This window comes from Diabrotica undecimpunctata, chromosome 4 (genome assembly GCF_040954645.1).
Source record: "Diabrotica undecimpunctata isolate CICGRU chromosome 4, icDiaUnde3, whole genome shotgun sequence".
Taxonomy (NCBI): Eukaryota; Metazoa; Arthropoda; class Insecta; order Coleoptera; family Chrysomelidae; genus Diabrotica; species Diabrotica undecimpunctata.
In genome coordinates this window covers 10119424-10131762 of record NC_092806.1, presented here as the reverse complement: position 1 = coordinate 10131762, position 12339 = coordinate 10119424, and the positions used below count along the sequence as shown (strand labels likewise).

Sequence of the window (12339 nt, the reverse complement as noted above, 5' to 3'; positions counted from 1 at the left end):
ACTCATGAACTACCAAATAAAATAAAAAATTGAAAAACGAATATTAAGACGTAGATGGCAGCTGACGAGAGCACCACAAGACAAGACCAATCAATAGAGCTACAGCACAGTTAAAAGTGTTACTAAATAACCACAAAAACAATAGTATACACTCGGAACTCATACATCTTTCGCCTACAGAAGCTACCGAGTATTTACTCTGGAAAGCAACCAGGCAAATAGAACGTCCTTAATTTTCCAACCCTCCAATCCGCACTGAAGGTGGCGCATGGGCAAAAAGCAATAAAGGGAAAGCCGAAATTTTCGCTAAATATTTTAAAACGGTTTTCCAGGCTTTTCCTGCAAATAAAGGTATTAATACAGATAATAAAATCCAAATTTATCTAGAATCTCCGTATCAACTTAAAACTCTTCTAAAAAATTTACTTTAGTACCCTTAGGAATTAAATACTAAAAATAAATGAAGTCAATAATATTATTCATACTGAATTAAACCCCAAAAAGTCCCCAGGATATGAACTAATTACCGTAAGAATCTTAAAGGGATTACCAAGAAAAACCCTACTTTTTCACACACACTTTTCCAGGCATTTTCCTCTAGTTTGGATATTAGCCCAAATAATATTAATTCCAAAACCCAGAAAATCCTTGAAGAAAACACATTTCTAGACACCTATTAGCCTGCTCCCTATTATGTCTAAAATATTAGAAAAAATGTTGTTATCTAGAATAGAGCCAATTTTATTTGACAAAGAAATAATACCTCATCACCAGTTTGGCTTTAGGGCACAGCACACTACCACTGAACAAATTCACCGGGTTTACCAACAAACATGCCTATCACTGGAAAACAGAAAATATTGCTTCGGAATCTTCTTAGACATCTCCCAGGCTTTTGACTAAGTCTGGCATAATGGCCTTTTACACAAAATCAAAAAATCCCTACAGGCTTGCGCCAATTCCCACGCTAACCCCCACGCCAAATTTCACTCAAACCACGTCACCGTCGACAATATAAATGAACCGTCCTCTGTTCAAAGTACCAGCAATGCATTGGTTAGTGATCAGTGTAGAAGTGTCTGGGGGCTCGGGAGACTGAGACCTGGGAAGCTCTTCCGAAGAAGACATCAAAGAGGATGTCGAAAGCTTGGCACAATGATAATTGACGCGGTTCAACCCGAAAGTCCGCGGAAATCTTTCGGAACATTGTATATATATATATATATATATATATATATATATATATATATATATATATATATATATATATATATATATGTACATATATATGTACATATATATTTTTATATTTATAATCCTCTCTTCCCTTGTATAATGCAGGTTAATAATAACCGATCTCAACTTTAGTCGATAACTCCGTGGATAATGAAGGAACTTAAGTCTGACCTTTTGTATCAACCTCTGTTGGTAAATTTTCCAAAGACACGGGGCATATTTTATGCCCCGTTTAAAGCTAATCTACCACAATCTCGTAATTTAGCAATATTGGCTCCACAGTCTGCACGATTTGAATTCTCTTTTAATATCCTATTTAATACCCCTGCAATTCCAATATGAAGCCGGGAAATAAATGGCGGTTTGATCCTTCCAGATACGCATTAATTAACAAGGCTATGAGTTCGATGGATATATTCTTAGAATATAATCTATTCAATTTATTAGATAACTAATATATATATATATATATATATATATATATATATATATATATATATATATATATATATATATATGTATACCCAATATAGAAAGAAATATACCCAAAGAGAAAACTAAAAGAAAATATCATTGGGTAGACAACCAAGGCAGTGAGGTATCTAATTATAAATATCAAAAACAGAGACGGAAAACAAAAAACACTGGGAATGGAAAATAAGAAAATTTTATAGAGAGACTAAAGAACTAAAAAGGTGCCTATAAAAATAATAGGTAATCCCGAGGAAGCAATTAATGCATGGAGAGAATATTTTGTAGAATAGAAGAACCAAAGAATAATAAATTAGTAAAATATGTAAAAATCTCTCACGCAGTTAAAAAAGCAAATTATCATGGTAGAGCTGATGAAAAATGGTAACAGCATTCGTTAATGGTTCTGTTTTCGTTTGGTATATTTGATATTCTGTGTATTTTACTTTTTATCTGCTGTGATATGTGTTCGCGCGTTTGAGGGTTTTTCAGGAGGTCGAGATATATCTTACAAGGCTTAGTTGGCTTTGTTAATTTCTTTAATTTAATTTGTATTTTGGAGCAGAGCAAATTGTGATTTGAGTTTATGTCAGCGCCGGGGTAAGTTTTTATATCTGTAATATTGTTTCGAAATCGGTGGTTTATTAGGATGTAGTCTATTTGGTTCCGTACTATTCTGCCTTGATGTCCATCTTGAGGGGATTTCCACGTGTAGAGTGTAGTATTATTTTGGTACGCATCTGCAAAGTTGATAACTAATTTAAATACCTAATATTTTCAAAAGTATAGTTAATCTTCACGAGAGGTTTTTGCAAAATAATGAACTTATTTTCCATGACAAAATTTGTTGGTTTTTTTCTTGTCTCTAACACTTACATTCCCTATTTACCAAAGATCCTTAATGAAACATTCTTCTGTTCAAACTTAAATCGAGTTTAATTCAATAAACTTTCAAGTACAATTTCTTTGTAATTACTCATGTCCACTTTTGGTATTTATTCAAACCGTAGATAACCGTACGCGGTGTTCTAAATCAACTGGAAGTAGGTAAAGAGAACGAATGTAATGAGTCAACAATAGACGAGTTGCGTCATTAACATACAATAAAATGTATAACATATATTATGCTTTAGTTATTTTATAACAATTACTTCAAAATGTATTGTTAGGTATTCACAGTGATAATGGTATTTTTTTAATAAACAAGTGTTGCCCTCGTTTTTCGCATACACTGAATTAATAAATTTAAATAAAACGAATGATTAGGCATTTCTAATTAAAAATTTGTTGAATCTTATATTATTTTAACTAGTTTAAGTTACTCATATCTGACACAATGCCTCATTATTCCTATACCAAAAGTCAACGACCGTACTGCCCTAAGACACATTTTTCTCGTGCTTCGATTGCTAAAAACCGTTGAAACAATTATAAAAAATATAGTATATTTGTGAACTCCGCCTTTGGTAGTTGCTGGGAGAATTCAGAAGCCCGGTAACTATCAGTGCCGTTCCCAAGACCGAATAAAGGCGGAGGGTGTACGTCAGGAAGGGCATCGAACAGTAAACATCTTTCTAAAACCATGGAAAGAAGAAATATGGAAAACAGTTTAGAGGCTAGGGCGTTCCCCGTAAGCGACGCGTAGTTGCGACCTCACCTGACCCCTACGTAAAGTGAGCTAGGACTACCCCTTAGAGGACGGAAGGGACTAAAGAAGCTAGTCCTGAAAATTGCAACTCTCAAAGTTGGAAGCATTACAGGTAAAGAAAGAGAGCTTGCCGATTTCATGCAGATGAGAAGGATTGGTGTACTTTGTGTGCAGGAAATAAGTCGGAAAGGTAATAAGTCAAGAGATTTTGGAGATATATGCAAGTTAATGTACAGTAGGTCGAACAGTCAAAAGATGCAAATAAAGTACTGGCAGCTACAATGATAATCAACCTCCGATAGGAGCAGAAACCACGGAAAAAAGCAATTGTGCATCCTTTTAAATAGCTGTCAACTTGCCAGTATTTGTTTTTAGCCTTTGCAGTTGTTATTTGTTTTTTCACTCCTCAACATATTCAACGACTTAACGCATCGTAGGTCGTCAGCCGGACTGCATCACAACACCTAAGGTCCTCTATTAGATGACATCACTTGACGATATTGGGAATAATACAGCGCATTTTCCTGTCCTTCTGCATTATCACAACTATTCTACTCCTATAACTCTGCTTATGGTAGTCCAATGAAAAGCTTATTCAGGATTCTTTCCTATGCGCCTAAACTTGATACTGTTGGTCGCTACTGCTCTCTTCCAGGAATATTTATCGATTCTTCGGTCTAAGGTATGGGTAGAAAGAATAAATATGGTTTTGGGAAAGGAATAAAAAACTGGGTATTGAAGCATTATCGTAGGATAGTCGCAGTCAATCTCCAAATTACTGAGACTGTAAAAAACCTGCTCCCCGTAGAGTTAGTTCGGACTTCTCTGTTTTAAGAAACGTCTTGAAATATAGAATTGAATTAAAAACGAAAACAACTAGTTTAAAACGTTTTATCTTTTAGTCTATTTGTTCAATTTAAAGTTGTAATATACATTCACATTTTTCACTTTTATTTTAGATCAAAGTGTGGAAATTTAAAAGCAAAGTTTGCAAGCTTATTCTGCGACGCTTCGGTATTTTATTTTTATGGCTAATTAAAACTGTTAGAAAACTTTTCTTAACTTGAATTTGCTGTTCGAAGTATGCAAATGCGTAAACGCGAACTTTTGATTTATGCGTCTGTTGGTGGGATGCTGAAAACTGATATGAGTTTTTATTTACTCCTGAATGTGCCTACCGCTTTTAATATTTATTACCTGTGCCAAAAGTATTATAATTACCTTATAGCAGTGATGAGCAAACTTTTTTATGAACGGATCAAAATGTGATTTGTCAAGCCGTGAAAATGTTTCTGACTTTTCAAGCTCGTTGCCTAAGAGATTTATTTATTAAGAGCGGTTTCAACATCCTATCTCCTGATGTATTGCTACAAACTTACAAAGTATGTAATGTTACTCGATATGTACTTGTTTTATGTCCACTTGCAGTTTTTTCATCCTTTGCATTGTAAGTAAGGTTAGCCACTTTTTTTTCCAATACAGTCCTGTTTCATCATCGTTAAATACTTGATCGGCACAATAGTCCCCATCTTCAATAATTTTCGCTAGCTCCTGTGGAAATATTTTTGCTGCTGCTTTATCTGCTGTAGCACTCTCTCCTGTGATCTTGATAATATGAAATGCATTTCTTTTTACACGATTAGCCACCCTTTGCTAGCTGAAAATTTTTTACCAGCTTGGGAAGTGGAAGTTGGTGGCTCTGACTCTTTCATCTATCTATCTATACAAGGATTTTTATAGCTGTCGCCGCCTTCCTTCTTTCAGCCAACGTCTCCAGTCCTTTCTGTTCTGCCATTCTCCATCTCCAAGGTCTTGTCTTTCCATGGCCTCGTCCACTTCATCCCTCCATGATCTTCGGGGTCTACCTCTTTTCTTCCTTCCTATTGGGCTCCAATCCGAAATCTTTGCTATCCACCTTGTATGATCTGTTCTTCTCACATGTCCATACCAAATTAAACGTTTTCCTTGGATGTAGCTGAGTATGTCTTGTTCTACTGCCATTATTCGTTTTATCTCCTCATTTCTGAGGCGATCCATTTTTGTCACTCTGCAGCTTCTTCTCATGAACTCATTTCAGTTGCTGTGATTTTGGACCTGGTTCGTTTATTTATTACCCAATTCTCTGCTCCATAGGTCATTATACTGCGTACCAAGGTGTTATAAATTCTCTTCTTTGTATTTCTGGTAATCTGTCTATCCCACAGTACCTCGTTCATTTGTTTAATACATGTTCTTGTCTGTGCTAATCTGCTGGTTATCTCTTGCTCGGTTGTTCCATTTTTTGAGAGTATGAATCCTAAATATTTGAATTTGTCAGTGCCGTTAATTTCCCTATTATCGTCCATTTCCAAGTTTCTCACTGGTTCTTGCTCTGTTGTTAAATATTCGGTCTTTTCTATATTTATTTCCAGTCCATTTTTTGTGTATTCCTTTTCTAATTTTAGGAGCATATAGCACAGATCTTCTTCATCTTGAGCCTTTACCACTTGGTCATCTGCAAAGCTTAATGTGTACAAGAAGTTGTCCCGGATTGGTATTCCCATCCCTTCACATTTCCTTTTCCATGGTTTTAATATTTTTTTGAGGAATATCTTGAACAGTGTCGGAGATGTAGAGCATCCCTGCAATAAGCCTTTTGTGGTCTTAAATTCGTTGGAGTATTTATTGCCGGTTTTAACTCTTACCTTGTTGTTGTTGTAAAGGTTTTTTACGGCTTCTATTAACCTCTGAGTTATTCCGATTTCCTTCATCGTGTTCCATAGTTGTTTTCTGGGGACCGTATCATATGCCTTTTTTAAATCTATGAATGCCATATGTACTGTCTATTTTTTGCCATTTTTTTTTTCAATTAATTGTTGGAGTGTATAAATGTGGTCTATGCAAGATCTTCCTGCGGCGAACCCCGTCTGATCTTCTCCGATTTTATTTGAGATAGATTTTTCCAGATTTTCTTTCAGTATTTTCCATATAACCTGCCCATACATGCTATCACACTGATGCCTCTGTAGTTCCCGCATTTCTTCTTATCTCCCTTTTTATGTATCGAGGTTATATATGCTTTGGACCATTCTTCTGGTATTTCGTTCAGGTTTATAGCGTTACTGAACATTTCGTGTATAATTATGTGTAGTTTGTCCGTTCCGTACTTAATTAGTTCATTAACGATTCCTCCTGGTCCCCCTGATTTTTTGTTCTTAAAATCTTTATGGCATTCTTTAATTCGATTAATGTTATCTCAATCTGTTCTTTATTCTGATTTTGTTGTTGTTCCTGTTCTGTGTCTGTCTCTATGAAATCTGGGCGGTTTTCTGTGAGTAGTTCTTTATAGTAGTCTTCCCACTCTTTTTCTGATATGTATTGTATTTGGACCTTTTCGTTGTTATTCTTCCTTAAAGATTTCAGTATCTTCCAGGATTCCGAATTCCTTGTTCCTCCTATGTATTGTTCAATTTGTGCACATGTTTCTTCCCATTCTTCATTCTTTTCTTTTGCCCTTCTTCGTTTTACTTTTCTGTTTTTCTCTTTGTACTTCTGTGTGTCTTCTGGGGATTGGGTGCTCATACTTTTCATATATAGAATTTTCTTCTCCTCAATAAATTTTTTGGTTTCTTTGACGTTTCTGAAACTGAAATCCTGTAACTTCTGGTCCAGTCTTCTCTGGTATAGGTTCCTTATGGATTCCTCTTGAAGTAAATTTATGTTGAACTTCATTTCTTCTTCTTTCTGTTCATTTTCTACTCGGTCTTCTTCGTGTTCTTTCTTCCTTCTAGTTTGGGTGTTCAACTTGTAGGAAAACCTCATTTGTGAAATTATTAATCGGTGGCCAGTGCCACATTCGGCTCCTCTCTTTACTCGTGTATCTCTAATTTTGATAGTACTACTTTTGCTGACAATTATGACTCTTTCATTTAATCATAAAACTGAAGAGCTTTTTCCTGGATTAAATAACCACTTACAGGAATTCGTTATTGAATTAGTTCCTTAATCCAAATTGCGATGGTTCTTTCTGTTCTTTCTAATAATACATCCCTTGAGTAAGATGAAAATTTGGCGCTTAATTTTGTACCAGAAATTATAGATTTTCTTATAGTAACTTTATTCTTCTTAATTGCTATTACAGTTGATGCGTCTAAATTAAAATATTTTCCAATTGCCTTATCCCTTTTTTGGTAATTGTCAATCCTTTTCCTTTTCCTAAGCGATCTAAAATTGCAATTTTCGTTTCCAACGAAATTGATTGTCTTTTATGTTTGTTTCCTCCATTGGACCAAATAAAATCTTATAAAAAAAAATTAGACTTACGATACTGAGATGGCAAAAACCTCTTTTAATGAAATATAAAACTTTAAAACACTCACTTGAAATCTCTTAATCCGAAAACTGTGCTGCTTATTATACTGCAACTTGGAATCAGCAAAATTTTAAACAACTTATTATAAAACGAAGCACCGCTAAGAGAAAAATTAATTTTAAAACAATAACAGGTTATACCTTTCAATGCGAAACTCGCAATGATAAAATAGGGACATCAGACATCATGTAACAAGAGAATCCCAGAATTGCAAAGGCATATAAATTATTTTTCTGTGGAGTCCTGTACAGAGAATTCCATATCAATAATAAAACAAAATGAATATAATTTCCTAGGAAATAGTTGCGACATAATCTATTCGCGTGACAAACTCCGTAATATACCTCATGGACCACTTTCTAACGGATATTAATTTACGAGTAAATATATTTCACATTTGCATTCGCCTCTACGAGTTCCACTCGTGCCACACCAATAGACCAGTCCCCGAACGATTTATCTTCATTCGAACAGGAATTAAGAGAATATTTAAATTTATGGAATAATGAGGATGTCAGTATCGATATTTGATTATTAATCATTAGGAATTCATCTGTCGATTTCGGAATGGAAACGGAGATATGCAGTTGTAACCTGTGCGCTTACAGTTTGAAGTTGGTATTAGTGGAATTTGAGTACGTTGATCGATGAATGCTAAATAGTTATTTAGAAATATAATCCTTCATATTGTTCTGAAGCTTTTTTTGTGGCATTTTAATATTATTTATTATCTTTATTGGGAATAAAGTTCTTCAGACTTCTTGAGCAGAATAACATACCAAAGTACCACAATTGTAGCGAGTGACTCATATTTTCAATGTACAATGTTCAAATACAGGGTGTTCAAAAATAATACGCTATTTCTTTAAACTTCAAACCCCAGTAGGTCAATAATTTTAAATGAAAAACTAATAAATTGTCTTTCAAATAGTATTAGGGTTACCTATACCTAAAGTTATTACTTTTGGAGATAAACATCGATTTCAAAAGTGAAAGAAAAAAAAAATAAAGACTATGTTAAATATAAATTAGATGTGGAAGATATACACTGGGTACTTATTTCATTTTAACTTAATTGATTGTTTTATAGTTTATAAGATATAAAAAAATAAAAGATAAAAACATAATGGATTTGAAAAACAAAAAATTTTTCCCCAATGGGATTCGAACCCAACGTTTCCATTGTTTTTTCTTCGGGTGTTAAATTGTGACGTTTCATTTTGATATACGGTTCACTATTACTACTGTCAATCATATTTATTATTTGTTACCATATTTAATTAAACTAAATTACTTACACTTCACAAAAAGTAATCGTAAAAGCACCTTCCACTAATAATACTATAAAGAATTCTGTTCTCTGCATAATGAAACCACTGTTAGTGCCCTTATGAAATATGAAATTAAAGATAACATTCAAAAAAAGAACTACCCGAACTTTGGCGTTGTTGCCAGTTACATCTCCTTAATCTGCGACGACATTGTTGATCTTGGACATTATCTACCGTTAGAGAATAATATAAACTAAAATATTGCAGGTAACTTCAAGTTGAAACATACACGCTGACAACGTCATATTTTCCCTAGAACAGTTTAAAAATAGACCATTCAAATTATTTAAATATATTTCATATAAAATGTGATCTCTTCTATCTGAACATATATTCTTTTAATAGTCAGGCTTTTGTCAATTTTTAAGAAATTAAACAGATTCTGCAATAATCTACTAATTGGTTTTTAAAATGATGATTAAATTTTCTCCTTTTTCGGTATTACAACAACAAAAATATCCTTTTCCAAAAGGTAAACGTCCAATTTTACTGGGCTATAAAAAACCCATCAAACATGAATCACGTGCTACTCGCTACATTGTAGTGCTTTACTTGTAGTCATAAAACATCTTCATCATCATTGATTCTATTTTAAGTACCTCATTCATAGATATTTTACGTGCTTTCCAATTGCACACTAAAGTTCTTCTCGTCCAAAGTGTTGCTCTAACTTTGGTTTCGGAATGTCACGTTTTTTTTCACCTTAATACACAGAAGAAAAAATGGTGAGAAAGGAAATCTATCATATGATTACTAGAAAAATATATGGAAATAGCATAAAATCCGCCAAGACGAATCAAGGGACATTTAGATCTTCTAGTAGCAACATTCTCTTAAAGCAATAAAAAAGATTCAGGAAAATCGCAATATCTATATTACTGCAGAAGATATTACTAAACTAAAGAATTTAATAAATGATGAAATATTTACGATAAAAAACAATAACAGAAGAGTAAGATGTAAACCATAAATTACACAATTAAAAACACAACATTACAAAAAAATAAATCAGAGTTAAAGCAATTGCACCAAGAAAAAACTGGACGAAAAAAGTATAAAGATCAAAAACATAGAGTAACAGGGATACACTCAAATATACCGAAAAACACAAAAGAAGATCTTGTAAAAGAAACTGCAGGAAATACATGACGTTTTTGATATATACATATAAGAAAGCCTATACAGGGTATTTCAAACAAAGGTAACCCCGTCTCTAGGGTAGGTAAAAAACTGAAAAATAATTGGGGTTTGCTTAGTAAAAACTTTTTGTAACGCCATCCGTTTTCAAGATACAGGGTGTTGAAGAAAAAAAATTTTTTCTTCGTTTGATTTTTTTTGCATTTTTTACGATTTTGCCGAAACTACTGGCAACATTGTAATGAAATTTTATACGAATATGTTTTGGAAGCTGATACATTCCATAAATTTGTTTTTATATCTGATTCTCATAGAGGGCGCTAGTTACACGGATCGTACTAAATATTAGTCAATATAACTTTTTTAAGAGTATAATTATTAATCAAAATTTCAAGTAAACTTAAACATCGTTCAATTTTACACGAAAAAGGTACTCTTGGTAAAACTCGATACTGTGTACCGTTTTCGGAATATTTTGATTTAAAAATTATGAAGTAATAATATTGATGCTGGTAGTAATGATAAAGTTCTAATAGGTATACCTCTATTTTCTCCAAGTGTGCCATGGAAATCTGACATTTATTGATTGTTATGACGATAAATCAACAATAATTAGAGTTTTGAAACCTTGTTATTTGTAAAATCAAATCAAAATGTACTCAAATGTTGAATACACTGACATGTTATTAACCTTAGGCGAATGTTTAGGATGTTCTAGTGCAGCTGTGACACGTTATGCAGAAAAGTTTTCTAGAAGAAACTTACCAAGTTGAAGAGCCGTTACCTAGAGCCGTTGAACGACGTTGTCGAGAAACTGGGAATGTGTATCAACAATACAAGATAGTTTGAACCATGTTCTTTCAACCATCAATTAATAGAGTACCGGCATGTAAGTAATGTTTATTTATTTGTTTATTTATTAATTCATTACAGTTTAATAGACTATGTTACCAATTTGTGGGTCTTACCTTGTCTGCTTAAACATTTTATTCATTTATAAAACCACAGACATGTAATATTGGCATAATTACTGTAATTTATATAATTTTTATCACCTACCTATGTTTTATCTTTATTAGACAACACCCTAATATGGGATTATTATTTTCAGCAATTTAACTTTGTATCGTGACCTGAAGATGCTTTGCATATTATAGAAAGCGAAACCGGTCGTCCGATTAGTTAAATTAAATTGATTGTGAGTAAGTCTAACTTATTATTTCTTTTACCTTTTGAAATGGACTCACACAAGCAACACATTCATGATTTTCATGATTTTTAAAATGCATTCTTTTTACGGGCGAGGCCACCTTTACGCGACAAGGTATGTTTAACTTCCATAATGCACACTACTGGTGTGATGAGAATCCACGAGTCAAAAGGGTATCACATTACCAACACTCATTTAAAGTTAATGTTTGGACAGCAACTTTAGGTAACAAATTCATAGGTTATCATATTCTACCTGGAAATTTAAATGGTGATATGTATCTTGATTTTTTAAACAATTCCTTATTCGAGATATTAGAAGATTTAACGCTAAACGAGCGAAGATCTTTATTTTTTATGCACGATGGAGCTCCACCACACTTTGATAGAAGGTGTCGTAATTGGTTGAGTAATCATTTTCCGAATCGATGGATTGGTAGAGGTGCAGAAGCTCTGATTCATTGGCCTGCGATTTTAACCCTTTGGACTACGCAGTTTGGTCGTATATTAAGGAAAAAGTCTATGCTACAGAGGTAAATTCACGCCAAAAATTGGAAGAAAGAATTCAACGTCAATTTAATGACATCATAGCTGATCCCCTACCGTTTAGAAGGTTAATGGAATCTTTAGAAACAAGAATAGACTTGTGTATTCGCGAAAACGAAGGGGATTTTTTGATACTTCACAATTTTCAAATCAAAATATTCCGAAAACGGTACACAGTATCGAGTTTTACCAAGAGTACCTTTTTCGTGTAAAATTGAATGTTTAAGTTTACTTGAAATTTTGATTAATAATTATACTCTTAAAAAAGTTATATTGACTATTATTTAGTACGATCCGTGTAACTAGCGCCCTCTATGAGAATCAGACATAAAAACAAATTTATGGGATGTATCAGCTTCCAAAACATATTCGTATAAAATTTCATTACAATGTTGCTAGTAGTTTCGGCA

General features: G+C 33.4%; 1 protein-coding gene across 5 annotated transcripts in view; it reads right to left on the bottom strand.

Moving 5' to 3' along the window:
- The window catches only part of btsz (bitesize), a 513708-nt gene that overhangs the window by 296382 nt on the left and 204987 nt on the right, over positions 1–12339 (bottom strand). The gene's annotated exons all lie outside the window — the stretch shown is intronic.